An 18,277-nucleotide genomic window follows, 5' to 3' on the forward strand; every position below is an offset into this window, starting at 1 on the left:
TGCTTGGCCATTGCTGTGAGTGGGAGTTCTGCACATGGAGCAGCTGGTATCTGTGCCCTTTCCCATTTACATAAGGGAAGCTCTGAATGTTCTGATTTGCCTGCTGCAGTTCTATTTTCCACAAATCCCCTGCGGCCCAGCCAGTCTGTCAGAGCCATTGCGTGTCCTGATTGTCTCATTGTGTTCTTTTCAAGCAGGGGAGCCAAAAGCGTGCAGAGCCTGCCACTTGTGCCTTTATTATTACATCATTGCTGAACTTCAGCAGATCGTCTGTACCATGCACGGACCAGAAGCAAGTCACAGGTGTGCCGGTTACCCAAGGTATCCTGTGATAAGCATCATTGGACATTCCAGTTTGCTGTAGATGCTGTCGGACATTTGGGTTCTGCAGAAACCTAAACAAAGTTGAAATCAGCAGTTTGGCCATAAACCCAATCAAGACACAGGATCTTGTTACTTGTGTTTAGACATTCAATGGCTTTTTTCCATGCCACAGGGATCCATTTTCCCCAATAACTCAATATTTGTTATTTCATTTCCAACACAAAAACTGAAATTCCATGCGAAGACTGGATGGTGAGTTATTTTGACCCCGTACATAATCCTTAATTCATTAAAAAAAGAAATAGGAGAATGTAAACACAAATCTTAGGACCCCAGTCGCCCACCCACCGTTGTCAAGGTGATATATCGGTGTCAAATGTCTGATTTTCATGTTTGTTTTCTCTCTTGCTGTAATAGTTTGTATTTTAAATTCTAGGATTTGGTTTCTCAAGGGTGACTAGAGTGGCGTGGGAGAGCCTAGCATGTCCATGTCAGCCCCCTATGTCTGGCTCTTTTATGTCAGCCCCCTATGTTTGGCTGTTTTAAATCCTTCACCCTCTGTGCTGTAGCCATCATTCATAGTTTAAGACACCTCTCAAGACTTACTTCCCTATCTATTACTATAATATCACTCCTTGGCTGACTAAAAAAAGACATTGCTTGGTAAATTCCAGTCATAGATTTCAGGACCACGAGAAACCATTATGGTCAGGTAATCTGACGTTCTGCACAACACAGACCAGTAAATTTCATCTAGTAATTCTTGTTTCAAGTCCACAACTTCTGATTGGGCTAGAGCGATCCAATGCTTTTAATCTGAGATCTTCACATTTAAATCTCCCAAGACTATTAACCTCATTTCACAGGTAGGTAAAGTAAGGCACAGAGAGGATGAAGAACTCTCCCAAAGTCACTATAAACTAAAGGCATTATGACACCAGTCCCTGGTCTCCTCTGCTCCAACCACTAGACAACACTCCCTTTTATCTGGTGACTGAATGCTGCATTCACATCATTCCTTGCACCTATCACACAGTTACCAGACCAGCCCCTGAGATGCAAAACAAGAGTCCGAGGAGAGGCAACATTCATTTGCACAACTTATGTAAAAACACCCACAAATGTCAAAACAGAACCGCATTGATGTTGTGCATCAACGTGGCCCTGTTCACAAGGGCCTTTACTCAGACAAACTTCCATTAACTCAAGTCCAACGGGGTCCTGTCTGGACATTTGTGGCATTTTTTTCCTCAGTGGAGACCTCAGGATTAAGCAAACTATTTTCATACTGTCTGCGTTCCAAGAAGATCTTCATTGAACCAATTATTACCCAGGTGTCTTGATGAGGAATTGTGTCCTGGAACAACCACACAACTCGAAACCAAAAGAAAAACTACTTGAAAGTCATCTAAAAGACTGGTGTGTGCAGACAGACTTCCTAGCAACCCCTTCAGGACAGCAATCCCTCTCCGGAGGATTAGACTAAACCATTTACTCAGCTATACCAGACTGTCACGTGCGACAGTATTTAGCTAATCCTCACCTCAGGAGATAAACACCTTATGTGATGGGAAGTCAGGTAAATTCGCTGTGTAATAAAGCCTGCCCCAAGACAACACTTGCCAGTGCCTTATGAACTCCTACTATGCCCAAACCTGCAGTCTTTATGCAGGCAAAGCGATCGAATTGCATGAAAACAGGCTGCAGCATAAGGTTGCAAAAGAGGCTCTGCTAAGGAATGCCTAACCCTAACTCTCCCCTGTTTTGAATGGATCAGTTTGAAATAACGGTCCAATTGTGCTGTCACTGCTTGGAAAGTGGCATATTAAGGCTTAAGTTTTCAAAATTGTCTAGAGGATTTAGACACCCATTTTCCATACATTTTAACAGCAATTAAGCACCCAGTTCCATCAGGCTGGTTTGAAAAGCTCAGCCTTCATTGTACTCTTTTCAAAACTTTTTCAGTTTTGCGGAGGAGGGTTTGCGGTTATGTCAGAAATTAGGATAGAACTGCTTAGCAATCTTGCAACTATGGCGCTAGCTACAGGCTCCAATGCAAACAGAGACGATTTTGGAGCTTTTCATAAACCTCCATTATGCTACGAGTTTAACTCATTAAATTAAGAGTGATTGATCGTATCTAAATCTTTAATACTGTGGATTGTGAAATGCACACAGTGATAATATGCAAAGCCTGCTACTGGTTCTTCATGTCACTGCTGAATTCTGCCAACAGGATGGGATTTGGGGGTGTTACTGAATTCTCTTTATACAACATGAAGATGTTATGTTAGTGAAGGAAATATGGACTGGTCATTTAAGGCCCACACTGGCAATTTCCCAGGGGTAAGATTTGCAGACCATCGAACTGATTGAAAGCATACTCACAGGTGTAGAGGTCACAGGTCTGCTGAGGTTACAGGTCTCTCAATGCAAAGAAGGCATTCCAGAGGCCATTCAGATTCAAGATGGAACATTATATGCTGGATTCCATCCTCTCCACACATATTAAAGCGGAGGCCCATAGTTCAGGCTGAAGCTCACTTTGGCCACCCCTCATTTGTTCAGCTTGTGTATTTCAGTTTGAAAGATACGCTGAGGTTTACGGGAAATCTTAGCCTCTGTCCCTGAAGAGCTCATGATCTATCCGCTGGTGCACATGGCAGAGACTAGAACATTGCAGGCAGCACCGCAACACAAATAATAACCATCTTAATTCTAGCCAGGGAGCGGTGGGTGATCCAGATGGTCAGCTTTTTCTAAGCGGAACATTAAAAGAGTCTCATAAAATAAAAAGTGCTGGGTAAGTCCATTCACTCGCTGAAAATGTAAATGCCAGATTATTTGTATTCCTTAAAATATCTCTCGTTAACGTAATGAGGCCACTGGCAGCAACCTGAAGTCAGCATCTTAAGAAGATTCTGACAATTCAGCAGCAACCTTATCCCTCCAAGGAATCTGAAAACTGAAGCAGTGTTGAAAACACAAACATCAACATGCTCAGAGAACACACCTGATGTTTTCGGCATCTCCAGTACGTCTTCTTGAGATTCCAGGGATACCACCGCTTTAACTGGGTATTCTAACCCAGGGGACATAATGAGCTGGTAGACCGTTAGCTGAACTGTACCCCTACTGACTTCCGAAAATAATTACAGGGGGCACAAGTCAGCAGAACAGAACATTACATGGAGAATTCATTAAAAATCATCAGCGGCTGTACCCGAATGAAAAGTCTCGTCCCCCTGCAGTGCAGTTTATTATAAAAAGCCTGGATCAGCTCACGGAATGGAAAAGTTCATTTTAAACTTTGCAACTCAGGATCTTTGGGGCTATACATGGGAAATGTGCGGGATTAAAAAACAAGGTGGTGAGGCAATAGGGACACTCAGATAATGGACTGAATAGAAACTAGTGCTGCATAGATGCTTAGATTTTGAGAGACAGAAGAGTCCACAGTGATCATCTACTCTGCCCTCCTGTATCCCACAGGCCATAGAATTTCACCCAGTGATTCTGGGATGTTGCCCAATGACTTGTGGGTGTACTGGAGCATATCCAGCATGAGCCCAGCCTGAATTAGCACTGCCCAGAAGGCTGATCGCTAGTATGGAGGTTCAAGTTTATATAGGTCCTGAATCAAACTCTTTGGAGTTCAAAACCGTTTACTTTTTAAAAACAATTCTTTTCTAGGGTTGAGCCCAAGCCACAAAGTTCAGATCTGATGCAAACGTCCTCAACCATTTTGGGTGTTCAGATCTAAAGGATTGCTTTAACCCACGATGGTTCTTGGGGGCCAGATGCAAAAGATCATATCCAAAGTTTCCCAAGTTTCAAGGCTATTTGGAGCTGAGATTTTTGTATGAGTCCATCTCTACTGTTTACCTTTTAATTTTTCACTCACTCCTGGACTTTCTGGTTCTAGCCAGAACCAGAGGTAAAAGTGATTTCTCTTGAGGCATTTCCAGCCTGGCAAGGTGCTCAGATGCTCCAGTGATAGGGCAAAATACCATAAGTGCTACAATGTTACAGTACTTTCAAAATGAGAAATTAAGTTCATCATGTCTGACTTCCAAGGCCAGCAGCATGTAGACCCGGATACATCACTGCATAGGCAGCAATTATCCTTTCAGCCAGCAATTCCCAGAGAGGCTAAGCTTAACATGAAAGGTTTCAAAGTAGCAGCCGTGTTAGTCTGTATCTGCAAAAAGAACAGGAGTACTTGTGGCACCTTAGAGACTAACAAATTTATTAGAGCATAAGCTTTCGTGGACTACAGTCCACGTCTTCGGATGCATATAGAGTGGAATAAATATTGAGGAGATATATATACACACATACAGAGAGCATAAACAGGTGGGAGTTGTCTTACCAACTCTGAGAGGCCAAATTAAGTAAGAGAAAAAAAACTTTTGAAGTGATAATCAAAAGTGTGAGAATACTTTGCAAACTAGACACAATCAACTCAGGATTGAATAAGGACTGGGAATGGCTGAGCCATTACAAACATTGAATCTATCTCCCCTTATAAGTATTCTCACACTTCTTATCAAACTGTCTGTACTGGGCTATCTTGATTATCACTTCAAAAGTTTTTTTTCTCTTACTTAATTGGCCTCTCAGAGTTGGTAAGACAACTCCCACCTGTTTATGCTCTCTGTATGTGTGTATATATATCTCCTCAATATTTATTCCACTCTATATGCATCCGAAGAAGTGGGCTGTAGTCCACGAAAGCTTATGCTCTAATAAATTTGTTAGTCTCTAAGGTGCCACAAGTACTCCTGTTCTCTTAACATGAAAGTTATACAAGTTGTTTTAAATGGGAAAAGAAGGGGGGAGTTTTCCCTCTGTTCAGCTGAATGCAATGACTTTATTAGGCATTATATCAACAGGGCAATCGTTGCAATTCCCGAGCCAGCACAGGTCTCAGCATACCTTGACCGTGGCCCATCCGGCTATCGTTAGAACAGACAGGTTACTCTCATCTTTCACCTCTTAAGCACAGTAAGATCTTGACAGGGCTGTTGGCACATAAAGCTTTTGTCCTTTCTGTTTCCCTCCCTGTATAATGAGCCATCTATTAAGGAGGCAGGCACACATTCTACCTGGTAATTCTTTATGTAATTAAACGGTGGAACAATAGAGATCAAAAGAAGCTGAAGGTACTGGTGGAAATCCAAAGAAACAGGCAAATACCAAAACTACCATCCAGATTCAGCTTCAATTTCAAAGAAGCTCTACAAAGTCTGGCCTATTCAAATGACCTCAAGTTCTTGGGTCTGCAAACTTTGGCTGGAAATCCCGAAGGAACAAGGTTTCATGTGAGATTCTTGGTACTTTCTAGCTCTGGTCAGTTTGCCCAGCCAACTTTCCTTATGCCATGACAATGCTGCTTGCGCCAGCCAGCATCTGGACATGGACAGCAAAAATAAGACATTCAACAACATTTTCTGAACGTTATGAAAAGAAAGAGATAGAGCCAAGGGGCAACGTGTGTCTCTGGACCTGACCTGCTCCAAAGTTCGGGAGGCTTTGGATCAGAAGTCTTGCTTTGGCTCAATGCAGATATAGGGGCCAGTCACGTTTGGACCCAAACTTGTTCAGAGTCCAGGATCATTCAGATCTGGAGTTTAAGTTGGGGCCCATTTCTAAGGAAGAAACGGTTATGACACGTTTTGGGCAAAGAATCCTGAATCTTTTATTCAAACGACTCACTCATCCCTGTTTTGAAAGGTATCTTTAAGAAGCTGAAATAGCCATGGGGCATAGGCTTTTTCTTTGGGACTGACTTGTGACATGAAAAAAAAAAGTATTGTCTAATGAATTATTCCCCAAGCAGAGGAGTGTTTCACCTCTCTGATAAGAGCACAGACCTCAGGGGATAAATCATTGTCTCCAGGCAGGATCTCTTGCACAAAGCATTCAGATGTCACTGCACCCCTAACCTGACAATCACTGTAAAGCCCAACTAGAGAAAGGTAAGGGAAGAGAAAATGAGCATATAAGAATAAATGGGGAAGAACGCTGAAGTTATTTACTCCCCTTCCAGTAGAGACCCCAATGACAGCAGGGCCCTATTGTGCGAGATGCTGTACATTCACATGTTAAGAGTCTGGCCTTCCCTGGAAGAACTTACAGTCTAAGGAGACAAGACAAACTGGGGGAGAAAGGGAATATCAATATACCCCCTTTATAAATGGGGAACTAAGAGATACTAAAAGTGACTTGGCCCAAGGTTCCCTGGAAACTCAGTGTCAGAGGCACAAATTGATCCCAGATCTCCTGAGTACTGGCCAATGCCTTAACCATCAGGTCCTCCTTTCTCTCCCTAGCCATGTCCGAGCTGCCAAAAGGTTCAGAACTCAGGTTCGGTTGCACCAGCATAGCCAAAATTCTGACACTCACTCAAACTATCCAAACCTGAGCTTGAAATTCTGCAAGGACAGGCTATGTAGTGAGTTTCTCCCTTGTCTTGGATTCAGGCTGTGCCACAAACCCCATGCAAATAGTTGCTGCTTTGGTACACGGTCATGGAGTTCTGCTGCAATAGCTCCCCTTCTGCTCCCAAAATAGATTCTACCAATTTGCCACAAACATCCACCTGTCAATATTGGACCAGATCCACCCCAAATACTGCCGTTTCTCCCCTGATTTATAGATAGTGCTGGTGAAAAGTGCCAGGCTGATTGTGACGGAAGCTAAATTCATGTTTATCCACATGATAGGACCCGCGTATGCAGCAAGAGTGCATTCCCCCCTCACCCTGCCCTGCCAACATGCCTCAGCCATGATGTGAAGGGACCAGCTCCACAGGAGGGAGGCTCAGGCTTGGTAATTCATTCATTCCTCGGCATCTCTGATAAGTGTGCCAACAAAATGGTAATCAGTGCCAATTGAGGAGCGGGAGAGAGAAGAGAGGGGATACTTGTCCAACTGCATTTGAAGCGATCCCACACTCATTTCACACAGGCCATGTCAACAGCCAGGTCATGATGACAGGTTTTGATTTTTGCCAAACTGGAGTAGATCTGAACTGGTGACTTCAAGGTGAAAGGCTTACCAGCTTGCTGAACCACCTGCCACCTCCCCCAGTTATACATTGATTTTGGTCATAACAGCCGAATAGCACAAGATTTTAGACCAGATGCACTAAACTATGGAAAAAGTTGCATGTGATCATGTAACCATCATAATGCACAACGCACAAGAGGGTTGAATTAAGGCTGCACAGACAATCCTAATTCTGGCATTTCCTAATTTTTGAGAGCTTGATTTGGCGACCTTAATGTTCTTTTCACAGATTTTTTGGAGGCAATACACACAGTGCATACATAGTCGGGACTACGTTTTCTGACCTCTAGCAGGATGTTTCTATAAATACCCTTTAAAATCCATTAGACCATTCGGTGAAGACATAAAATTAGGTCTGGCCCTGAAATTCCGCAGAAGTCTGATAATAAATCAGCATATATATATTTTACACTAGCAGACAAACAGGTTTATCTTACTGTGCCTGCTGTAAATAGCTGCATGGCAGGGAAATTGCTGGGTTCCTTTGTAGAGAATGATTTGTTTGTTACCTGGTTAGATCAGCAGGTGTCACACCCTGTAGAGGCATCAGCCGAGGTTTTCTCGCAACCTTTAGAAAACGAAGCCAATAGCATTGCCGATGAGTCAGTTTCCAAGAACCAGATTCTGTTTTTAAAGTTAAAAGGATTTCCCTGTGTGTTCTGAAAAAGCCCAACCTGGGGCTGCGTGGACAGACAGCTCAGCTAGGCTGGCCATTTTATTCACTAATGATTTGTGCCTTGCTAGCACTCCGGGTCCACAATTAATTGATTAATGTCCTCTATGACTTACTGTACTTGCAGTACAGGACATAACACTGTAGGCTGTCTGTACCAGAGAGATCATGTGTCTGAGCGTGTGAAACAAACAAAGCATGGCACACACACACACGACCCTGCTACTGTGCCTGCAAACTTCCCTTTGCATGTTACACAACACACCCTGGGTGTGTTCAGCAGCATGACAACTGTGTGTGCCTGGAACTTCTACAGGTTGGGATCCAGATCTTGTCACTCATTCCCAGTACGGGAGAGGCTGGGGGTGCTGATGTGGAGGCAAAGAGCTTATCTCCTGGGAAAGAGATGGCTTCTCTTTTGCACATCTCTCAGTGGCCCCTGGCTGCACAGAGTGGCGTGGATGGATTACAAAGGGAGTCTCTGTATCACAGCACACAGACGTGGCAATGCAGAGCTTTTGAGACTGGAGGATAAAGGGAAAAAATAGGGGTGGTGCTTAAGTAAATGCAAGATTGACCGACTCATCCACCCACCAATCAATAAAGACAAAAGGAACATCACATGGATGGCTCTGCCTGTGTGCTCTACCCTTTCCCCCTACCCTGTGTCTCAGGTGCCTATTTAGATTGAAAGCTCTTTTGGACAGACACCATCTACTACTCTGTATCTGTACAGAGCTGGTCCCAAGGCACTGCGGTAATGAACAGCATGTGTTTGTAATGCAAAATGTGTGTACATTGAAGATCCCATCTCATTCACAAAATACAGAGTAAAATCCTGGCTCCAATGAAGTCTATGGCCGACTCCCCATGACTTCACGCGGGACAAGATTTCACCATTAGAGCCAAACAAACATTTCTGTTTCCAATGTGTGAGATGCATCAGTTCCCATTTCACTTTCCCCCAAACCTCTGTGCTTCAGATTTCATGATTCCCCTGCTATCATCAGTGGTGAAACCAATGCTTACAACACAGCAGGAAGCATTTCCCTGAACTTTCCTGATGTATTTTCAGGTGCTTATGATGTACCTCCCAAATGCACTTGAGGCATGGACTGTGCCGTCAACAGAGGCAGGTGAAAAACAGAACCTTGAACTCAGGACTTGGAAGGTAAATGAAGTGATGAGATACTTGCGACCCAGGGACCCCCTGGTTCCAACAAGCAGAGAGGGTGCATAGGATTTTACAGGGATCACCTGCGTTGGAAAAATGCATACTCGTTCCCCAAAGGGTGGCATGCGAGGTCTGTACCAATAGCCACATCCCACTGGTCCTCATAATCGTTGTGAAATTTATGTACAGATAATATTAGAGGAGTTATGTATCTATACTGAATATTATGTTCTTATGGTCTTGGAGCTAAGGCCGGTCACCAGGAGGTGCCATACCTCGAATGTTCCTTTCAGGCTGTAGATAACAGTCACCTCTCTCTGTCTGGCCATTTTGGATTGTATACCACAGCTCCAGGTCCAGCACTCAGGGGTTTAAGGGGCCTTGGGCTGCCTGTGTGTGAGTTGGGGGGTTGACCACGGCACCTCCTTGACCATGGTGGTCTGGTCGGTCACCCACATCACCCACCCATAAGACTGGCCCTGGAGAAAACAAGATGTTCTACACTGAAGAGATGGAACAAATCCTACTTCCCTATTTGTTATTTTAAAGGAAGGTCCAAGTTGCTGATCCATCCCTTCAAAGGATAGCCAGTTGGGTCCAATCTCACCAGGCACTCAACATTTCAACTGCCATTGGAAATCAGGAGTACTCAGCACCTATCTATCTTAGGGCCTTGTAGAGCCCTCATTACCGTAGTACCTCAAAACTCATATGGGAACTACTATTATTCGCAGTGTAGTGAGGGGGAACTGAGACACAAAGCCTCAAGGGAAGTTTGTGGCAAACATGGGAATTGAACTGGGATCTCTTAAGTTCTAGGCTAGTACCCTAACCATGGCACAAGCCTTCCCTGACCTCACAGCCCTCCCTGGCCTCCCTAGCTAACAGCCTCAGCCAAAGCCCACTGTAAATCAAGGGATCTCTTTCCATTGACTTCAGTGGACTTTGGATCAGGCCCTAGGTGCTCAATTTCCCAGCAACCTTCCCATGCCAGTAGCCATAAAGAGTAGAAATAAAACATTTGTTTACTTTGGCAACCATAGAGCTGCTATATCTGCCTAAAAATAGGTGTATTTTCTTATCAGCTGCATGACTCACCCATCCCAGTAAAGACCTGAATTCAGAAACTGGGCTCGGTGCACAACAGGAAAGGATGATTTTAAATCGAATGATAGCAAATTGCACCACACCATTTCCCTGGGCCAATTTTTTTTTTTTAATTTAAGGCTCATTAAATCATTGGTTTAACGCAGGTCAGCGCTGCTTCTTGTAGATTTCTTTTCTGCATATTATGGCATCACATTCAACATGGGAGGAAAACACCACCAATGTTAGACTCTAGAGGGACAGAGCAGACCTAGGCGTCTGATACGATGAACAGTGCAGGCAATTACTATCCATCTAATATGCATAGTGCTTGGCTCGACCTAATTAGCACAAGTATTTGGATAGGTTTCTGCAGACATATTTCTCTGCTGATGTGGAAAAGTGCTCCCTTTCCACAGAACAGTTTTCAAAGCCAACAGTGCTTCTTCACATACCTACAGTCTCTTTCTGGAAGATTAAAAAAAAAGGCCTCAGAGGCTTGGCAGTTTTTTTCACGCCCCATTTTGTCATATTCGAAATTCAGGTCTCATCTTGCTTTGCGTTTCCTGGAAGACTCTATGGACAACTGGAAAACCAGCAAGAGGACGTCACAGATACCAAGCAAGTGAGCCCTGTCTGAGAAGGCAAGCGCGACGCTTCTTGGGGGTACACAGGGTAGTGAGGCAACTCGCCATCATCTGCCCTTAGTGTGAGGGAGGCTCATCTGTGCTTGCTGGGGGTCAGCTCCCCAACTCCGCCAGCCGTGGGCAACACAAGCACTCATTGGAGGCCTTGTAGTCCCCACTGATCCACTGGACGCTCTCAGTGTTCACTGATCTGCTGTTTGCAAAGAAACACTACGCCCCACCTTACCAGTTTCACCTCTGATCATCGTTCCGCTTAACTCTCAGCACTTAGATTAGAGAACTGCAGGCCAGGTTTATTTAATAAAGCACCGAGATTCAAGTAGTAGCAAGTAGAAGTATTGGAAACAAATGGTTACATATAAAATCATAAGACGCATTCTAGAGCCTAGACTTAATTAACAAGATACTTCCATGTCTAACAAAGTCACCCAAAATCCTTGCAGCATTTTACAGCCAGGCAGGCTATGACCTTTCTTTCATAAGATGTGTATGTGGGCAGGTTGCCTCCTAGGTGAAGGATCCAATGTGTTCTTTTTCCTTGCAAGATACACCAGAACAATCCTTCGTCTTTATCCATAAACAGGACACCCCTTGCTCTTGGTTTCTTCCTGTAGGTTACCTGTCTCGGAGATTTTGCAATCTCTCAATTCGTACCAGGCTCAGTATATAAAATAGACAGACATTGTGAGGTGTCCAATACACAAAAAGGTCAGACAGAGAGATAGGTGTCAGTTACCTCCTATTTGAAAGGGACATTTTTGAGGTATGGCACCTCCTGGTGATCTGCCTTAACTCCAAGACCGTAAGAACATAATTTTAATAGATACATAACTGCTTAAATATTATCCCTCCATACATCTCTCAATGATTATGACAACCAGTTGGCAACTGGTTCTCAGAGACCTCACCTGCTACCCTATTATTCACATAGCCAACCCTGGGGATCTCTGTAAAATCCTATGCACCCCTGGGCCCTCTGCCAGTTGGCATCAAGGGGTCCCTGCATCAAGGAAGTGAATTTTACATTTAAATCTCTGGCATCTCCATTTGTTTTTGTTAACATCTGTCGGGCGTTAAACACCTGACAAATAGATGAAAGAGTCAAACATCCCAACTGTTCAGTTCAGTGATGAAAGAGCTGCTAGGTTAAAAGTAGGTAGGAATAAAAGGCCAGATCCTCAGCATAGTGGTTGTAATATACACCACTGCACTGAAGTCAGTGGAGTTGTATTAATGTCCACTAGCTGAAGAGCTAACCAAAACCCCCTTTCAGTTTTATTTAAAAACAAAACAAAACACACACACTACCCCTGTTAAGGCCAGCAGACATCAGAAAGGCATGACCTCCAATTCCCCCCCACACTCTTCAACTCGCTTTTAAAGAGTGCACCAAAACTGCCAGACTCAACAGAAGGTCAATAAGTCATAATATACTTTGGTTAATTTTTAACCTCACTTGGCTGCACAACCTGCCAGCTTCATAAATAACACACACCCCTCGAGCATCCATGCCATGAATCAAGTGACAGACTCATGAGGCCTGTTTGTCCACTGCCTTGCACCTTTTATAGCAGTTTGCTAGCATCGTAGGCCCACTTTGCAGAGCTGTAGATTACCACGAGGCACATTGTAGTGGAGAATTAGGCCAAAGGAATTCAGAGAGGAGTGACAAAAACAGCCAGAGGGCTGAAGTGATTGACGTAGGAGGAAAGACGAAAAGAGTTTGATGTGTGTATCTTAGCACGGTGACGCTGAGCAGGGTCCTGGCAAGGGTACAGACCTACAGGAAGGGTGGTTGTGTCAAACAGGAAGAGGATTGATCTATCATAATAAAAGGGGGTATTGGGATGAAGATTTAGGCTGAATATCAGAAAAACCTTCCCAACAGTGAGCTCTATGCAGACTTTCAATAAGGAAGGGATGGAACGGAAGGCCCATCTTTTGCCACATTTAAAACTAAACTTGGCAGAACAGCAGGAAACGTACAACAGAGACCAGTCCTCTGCAATCTGGGAGATAGACTAGATACCTAGATTCGCATTGGTGCAAAATGCAATAAAAGGTACAAGGAATGGAGAATCAGGTCCTATAATTCTGTGACATGAGATCAGTCTAATTCTGATGGATAATAGGTGAGTTCTGTGATAGTCTATACTCCATATTCACCATAGTGATATGATTATGATACAGTTATATGTTTTGTACAAAGTATGCCTTGTGAGGTATTTTAAAAGTCAATCTGTTGAATATTAAATATCCTGTTAAGTTGTATGTGCTATCATTGTGTATGAAGTTTTGCTATGTGTGTGCCACTGAAACATGTTGTGAGGTTGGGAACACCCACAAGCAGCCTTTCAGGTACACCTCTACCCCGATATAATGCTGTCCTCGGGAGCCAAAAAATCTTACCGCGTTATAGGTGAAACCGCGTTATATCAAACTTGCTTTGATTCGCCAGAGTGCGCAGCCCCGCCCCCCCGGAGCACTGCTTTACCGCGTTATATCCGAATTCGTGTTATATTGGGTCACATTATATTGGGGTAGAGGTGTATAACAATAAAAAGGCCAATGTTGATGGCTCATTAAGGAGAATACAAACACTCACAAGGATTACCCCAGGAACTGTGTACAATGGAAACCTCTCAGAGATAGCACAGACCTAATGGAGACTGTGACTCATGTCATGGCAAAAGCTGGAAGAAGATATAAAAGGAGGAAGTGACATCATCACTTGGCCTCACTCCCCCTACAACACAGCACCTGAAAACACCTAAGGAACAAAGACTGAACTGAAGGGGAGTCCCAGGCGGGAAAGAAGGAAGCCTGCCTGTGTATGGAAGCTGGGTGGACTGTTTGTGCTATCTAACAGGGTGAGAACCTGTTTGATTCAAATCCTAACCAGTTTAGAGAATTTAGGTTGCGTTTTTGTTTTTAAATCTACTTTGATCTGTACGCTATTATGTATAATCTCTTAAAATCTATCTTTCTGTAGTTAATAAATTTGTTGTACATTTTTTACCTAAAACAGTGTGTTTTTCTAGAAGTCCTTGGGGAACAAAAACTGGTAAATTGTCCTCTCCACATTGAGGGAGGGGTGGACTTATACTGGTCAGGCTTTTGACCAGGGCAAGATGGTACAGCTCTGGGGTCCTAAGCTGGGGGGTGAGCTAGCTAAAAATCTCTCTATTGTTAATTTATGAGTGACTGAGGAGAAGCGTTCATGTAACTGCAGCTGGGTGTGTCCCTGACTGGGTAAAGGTTTGTGTGAGTGCAGGACCGGAAGCGGTCTGCAGCTTGCCACAGCAGCACAGTGGTGCTGAAAGGATGCCCAGACTGGTAAGACAGAGGGCTCAGCAGTACCCCAGTTCCAGGTTGCACCCCGGGGGGGGGAGGTCACAAGTACAAAAGTAAGAGAGCAGGTTGCACCCCGGGGGGTCACAAATACAAAAGTGAGACTGAGGCTCTCTCCATATAGAGGTTTGTTCATACTAGGGTAACCACACCCTCAACATCAACACACTGCACTGGTGTAAAATGGGGCTTGCGCTAACGTGATTACCCTGATCAGTTGCACCAGTGCAATCCCTGTTTTGCTGATGCAGTGAGTCTACATTTGCTTCAATGTAGTTATTACATTGGTACAATAGCAGGTTGAGGGAATGATCCTCTCTCCCTCACACTGAAAAACTGCTATGAAAACGGAAATATTTTTCTTTGAAATTTCAACACCGAGGCCTCCACCCCACCACAAAATATTCAGTTTTCAGATCTTATAGTCAACCTGTGGAACTCTTTGCCAGAGGATGTTGTGAAGGTCAAGACTATAACAGGGTTCAAAAAATAACTAGATACATTCATGGAGGATGGTCCACCAATGGCTATTAGCCAGGATGGGCAGGGATGGTGTTCGTAGCCTCTGTTCACCAGAAACTGGGAATGAACGACAGGGAATGGATCACTTGATGATTGCCTGTTCTGCTCATTCCCTCTGGGGCACGTGGCATTGGCCACTGTTGGAAGACAGGATACTGGGCTAGATGGACCTTTGGTCTTACCCAGTATGGCCATTCTTATGTTTTTAACCAAAAAAACGCCACACACAAAAAACCCCCAGAAATTGTAAACAAAAATGGAATTTTCTCAACACAATTTCCGTTTAACTGAAAAGCAATCTTTCATCAAAGAACAGCTGTGAGAAAATATTTGACCAGTTGTACGAAATATCCTAAACTAGACAAGCCCCAAGTGTGAGAGCATGGCCTGGGAGCCTGGTGAGGAAGATAAACGAGCCAGGAAAATATGCTGAAAAGGCTGCTCCGTCAAAAGCGTAGGTTGTGCCTGTGATTTCATCCAACGGGGGGAGAAAAAACCCAGGCACTTCTCCAACTTTACCGGCCACTCACATAGGTTAAAGCGACACTGGTGAATAGTTGAGGCTGAAAACATAGGTGTTTTTGTAACTAAACCTGTCGAAACATTCTCCAGCAACTGTGGAAATCTAAATAGCATGAGAACCAGAAAGTGAAGCTCACTAGAAAAAGAAAGTTTCACTGTTGACTGTGAGCGAAATGCAAAACACGATGAAACAGCATTCAGTGATGAAAGGTACCATATGCTCGATTTTAAAAATCATCTCTATTTTAATAAGTCTCAGATGTCAGTAGTAGCATGAGAAAAGAAACTACATCTGATTTTTGTTTTCAGAGCATCTCTTTAAAATAGGGAATAAATAAATAATAATAAAAAAAACCTACTGATCACTTTATCAAAGGCCTCCCATGCCCCCATTCATCCCCTGCTTTGAGGGATTAGACAGTCTTTAAGGCAGCCAATAAAATGTGACATGTTAGTACAAATACAATTATTTCTTGCTTCCTGCTTCAGGACCAATTTAGGTAGCCAGGCTGCCTGGCTGAGGCTGATTTAAAAGGTCTGATTCACTCCAGATACCCTGCACAGTATATGAGAATCTGCTGCTAGCTACCATTACCATGATTGTCAAACTAAATAAAGCCTTTCTAAAACCCGAGAAAAAGGAGACTGTCTGCCACCCCAGCACCGTGCAGTGAATGCTCCAGACTGGCTCCAGAGAATAGGAAGATGATTTGTTTGTTTACAGCCTAAAGGGAACGGAGGGCAGTAAATTAAGCTCTCAGCAACACATGTAATGAGTAATAACGGAGAGGGAATGTGGGAAAATATTCCCTGCAGCCCTAGTGAGACCACTCCTAGAATACTGCATGCAATGCTGGGCACCCTAATACCAGAAAGAAAGCTGGAGGGATGGGCAACAAAAACAATAGAAGAGCAGGAGGAGAAGGCAGAGACAGACTAGTGTGGAAAGATTAGAAATATGTGCAGCTTGGCCGGATAACTGTAGGCAAGGGAACAAAACTGTCCGCAAGTATTTGAAGGATGTGAACCCAGACTGGAGAATGAGACAATGAGACAGTTGTACGGGGGGGGGAGGGGGGAGGGGAGTTCACATTTATTGCCACCGTAATGAGCTGTGACAGACGGGGGACTGGAGAGCTCAGGGTATAAGTAATGGGATCTAGAGCTTTTCATCTCTAAATTGCCAATTCTAATCCAGATCAAGTTGGTACTAACCCCGCACTTATTACCCGACAGCTGTTTGGTAGCCTATGTGGATGAATTGGCAGTCTGAGGTCTCAGCTCAGTGAGCTGGTGTGCCTATATCAGAGCACAGCTACGGTTTAACGCTAATGCTAACAAACGACTGAATGGGCTAACGACACTCAACTCTCTACGCAGCCCCAGTAATCGCCGGGGGTTCAAGGCAGCCTGTCGGGACAGCACAAGAGAAGATGCCCTAGTCCCTGCCCATGTTGTATCTACTGTCCTTTGTTCTAACCAAGAACCTGATCACAGAAAGGGATCTATCTATTGAGACATCTTGGGTACTATGGTGACAGGGGCCATATAACTATCTGAGCACCTACAATCTAATGCACTTATCCTAACAACACCCCAGGGAGGTAATTCAGTGCTATTATCCCCTTTTTACTGGGGAACTGATGCACAGAGAAGCTAAGTGACCTGCCCAAAGTCACTCAGGAAGTCTGTGGTGGAGCAGGATATTAAACCCAGCTCTCCCAAGACCTAGGCTAGTGCCCTAATCACTGGACCATCCTTCCTCTCCACGGGAGCACCTCTGCCGGGTCAACAGGATTCCACACCAGCATGACCGGATCCCTTTGCAGGATCAGGCCTTTACATAGACAGTTTGGTGAGGCAGGCTGTACATATAGAGCACCACTGGAAACAGTAAATAAAACCATACAATTTAACTTTGGAGAACTCTCTTCAATGAGGGGGAAAGACAGAGCCTTCCTGCACACAGACAATGTTTGTCCTGGGAGCACTGGGCGATAAATTAACTAAATCACACATGAGGTCAAGGCTTGTCATTGCAATCTTTCGGAGTTCTTCGTAGCTGTGAGTAGGGTGGAATGGGAGGATCCAATCTTGTTTTGGGTTTAGCGAAACTTCTAGGGGTTTGTGGGAGGGGGTTAAGAAAAGTTTTGGTCTATAGAGACAAGCTGAAGCAATGTTGAGGGCCCACTGGCATAGCTGGGGGCATTAGAAAGTGGCTGAACTAAACACCATGGGAGAAAGCATGATTTGCAAAAAGTTCCCTCCTGATCCCCATAATGGTCACCAGCCTCTCCCAAGCCTCAGGGTGACTAACGACAACAAGCATGGTGGGTCTGAGAGAAACTGTAATTTTACAAGAAGGTCACAATGATTCATTACCACGTAAATTGATTTTCACTTCCCTCTCTCCCCTTGCTGAGTTTCCAGAAAATCAAAGGGAAACTCAGCGCAAACTACAGGTTTTCCATCAAAACCCTAAATCCCACGTTGGAGCTCATGGGGAATGAAGGGGTTTGCCAAGGTTCCATCCATAGCCAAGACAGACCCAAGAGATGAAGTCCAGATCTAGATCTGGACGTCCTGACTAATGTGAGTGCTCAGCTCTGGGGTTTCAAACTCAGTCCACTATAAGAAACCCCAAAAGCTCACTACAAAATTTCTGGGGTGAGGAGTTGGTGTCTGGTGTTTTGATTTGAACCTCTCTCTAGTCAAAGAGTCAGAAAACCTCAGCTTCATTTCACCTCAGAGCAATTTCATAGGTCACTTGGCTCTTCTCGTAAGCCCTTCAATTTGCCAAACTCCACACACTGCCATCCCATTTTTGCTTTAAAATGTTACAACCTATCAATTGGAAGCCTATTTCTTTTGCTCACCACATTCTCCATGGAAAAACAACAGCCT

Source organism: Malaclemys terrapin, chromosome 7 (assembly GCF_027887155.1).
Source record: "Malaclemys terrapin pileata isolate rMalTer1 chromosome 7, rMalTer1.hap1, whole genome shotgun sequence".
NCBI lineage: Eukaryota > Metazoa > Chordata > Testudines > Emydidae > Malaclemys > Malaclemys terrapin.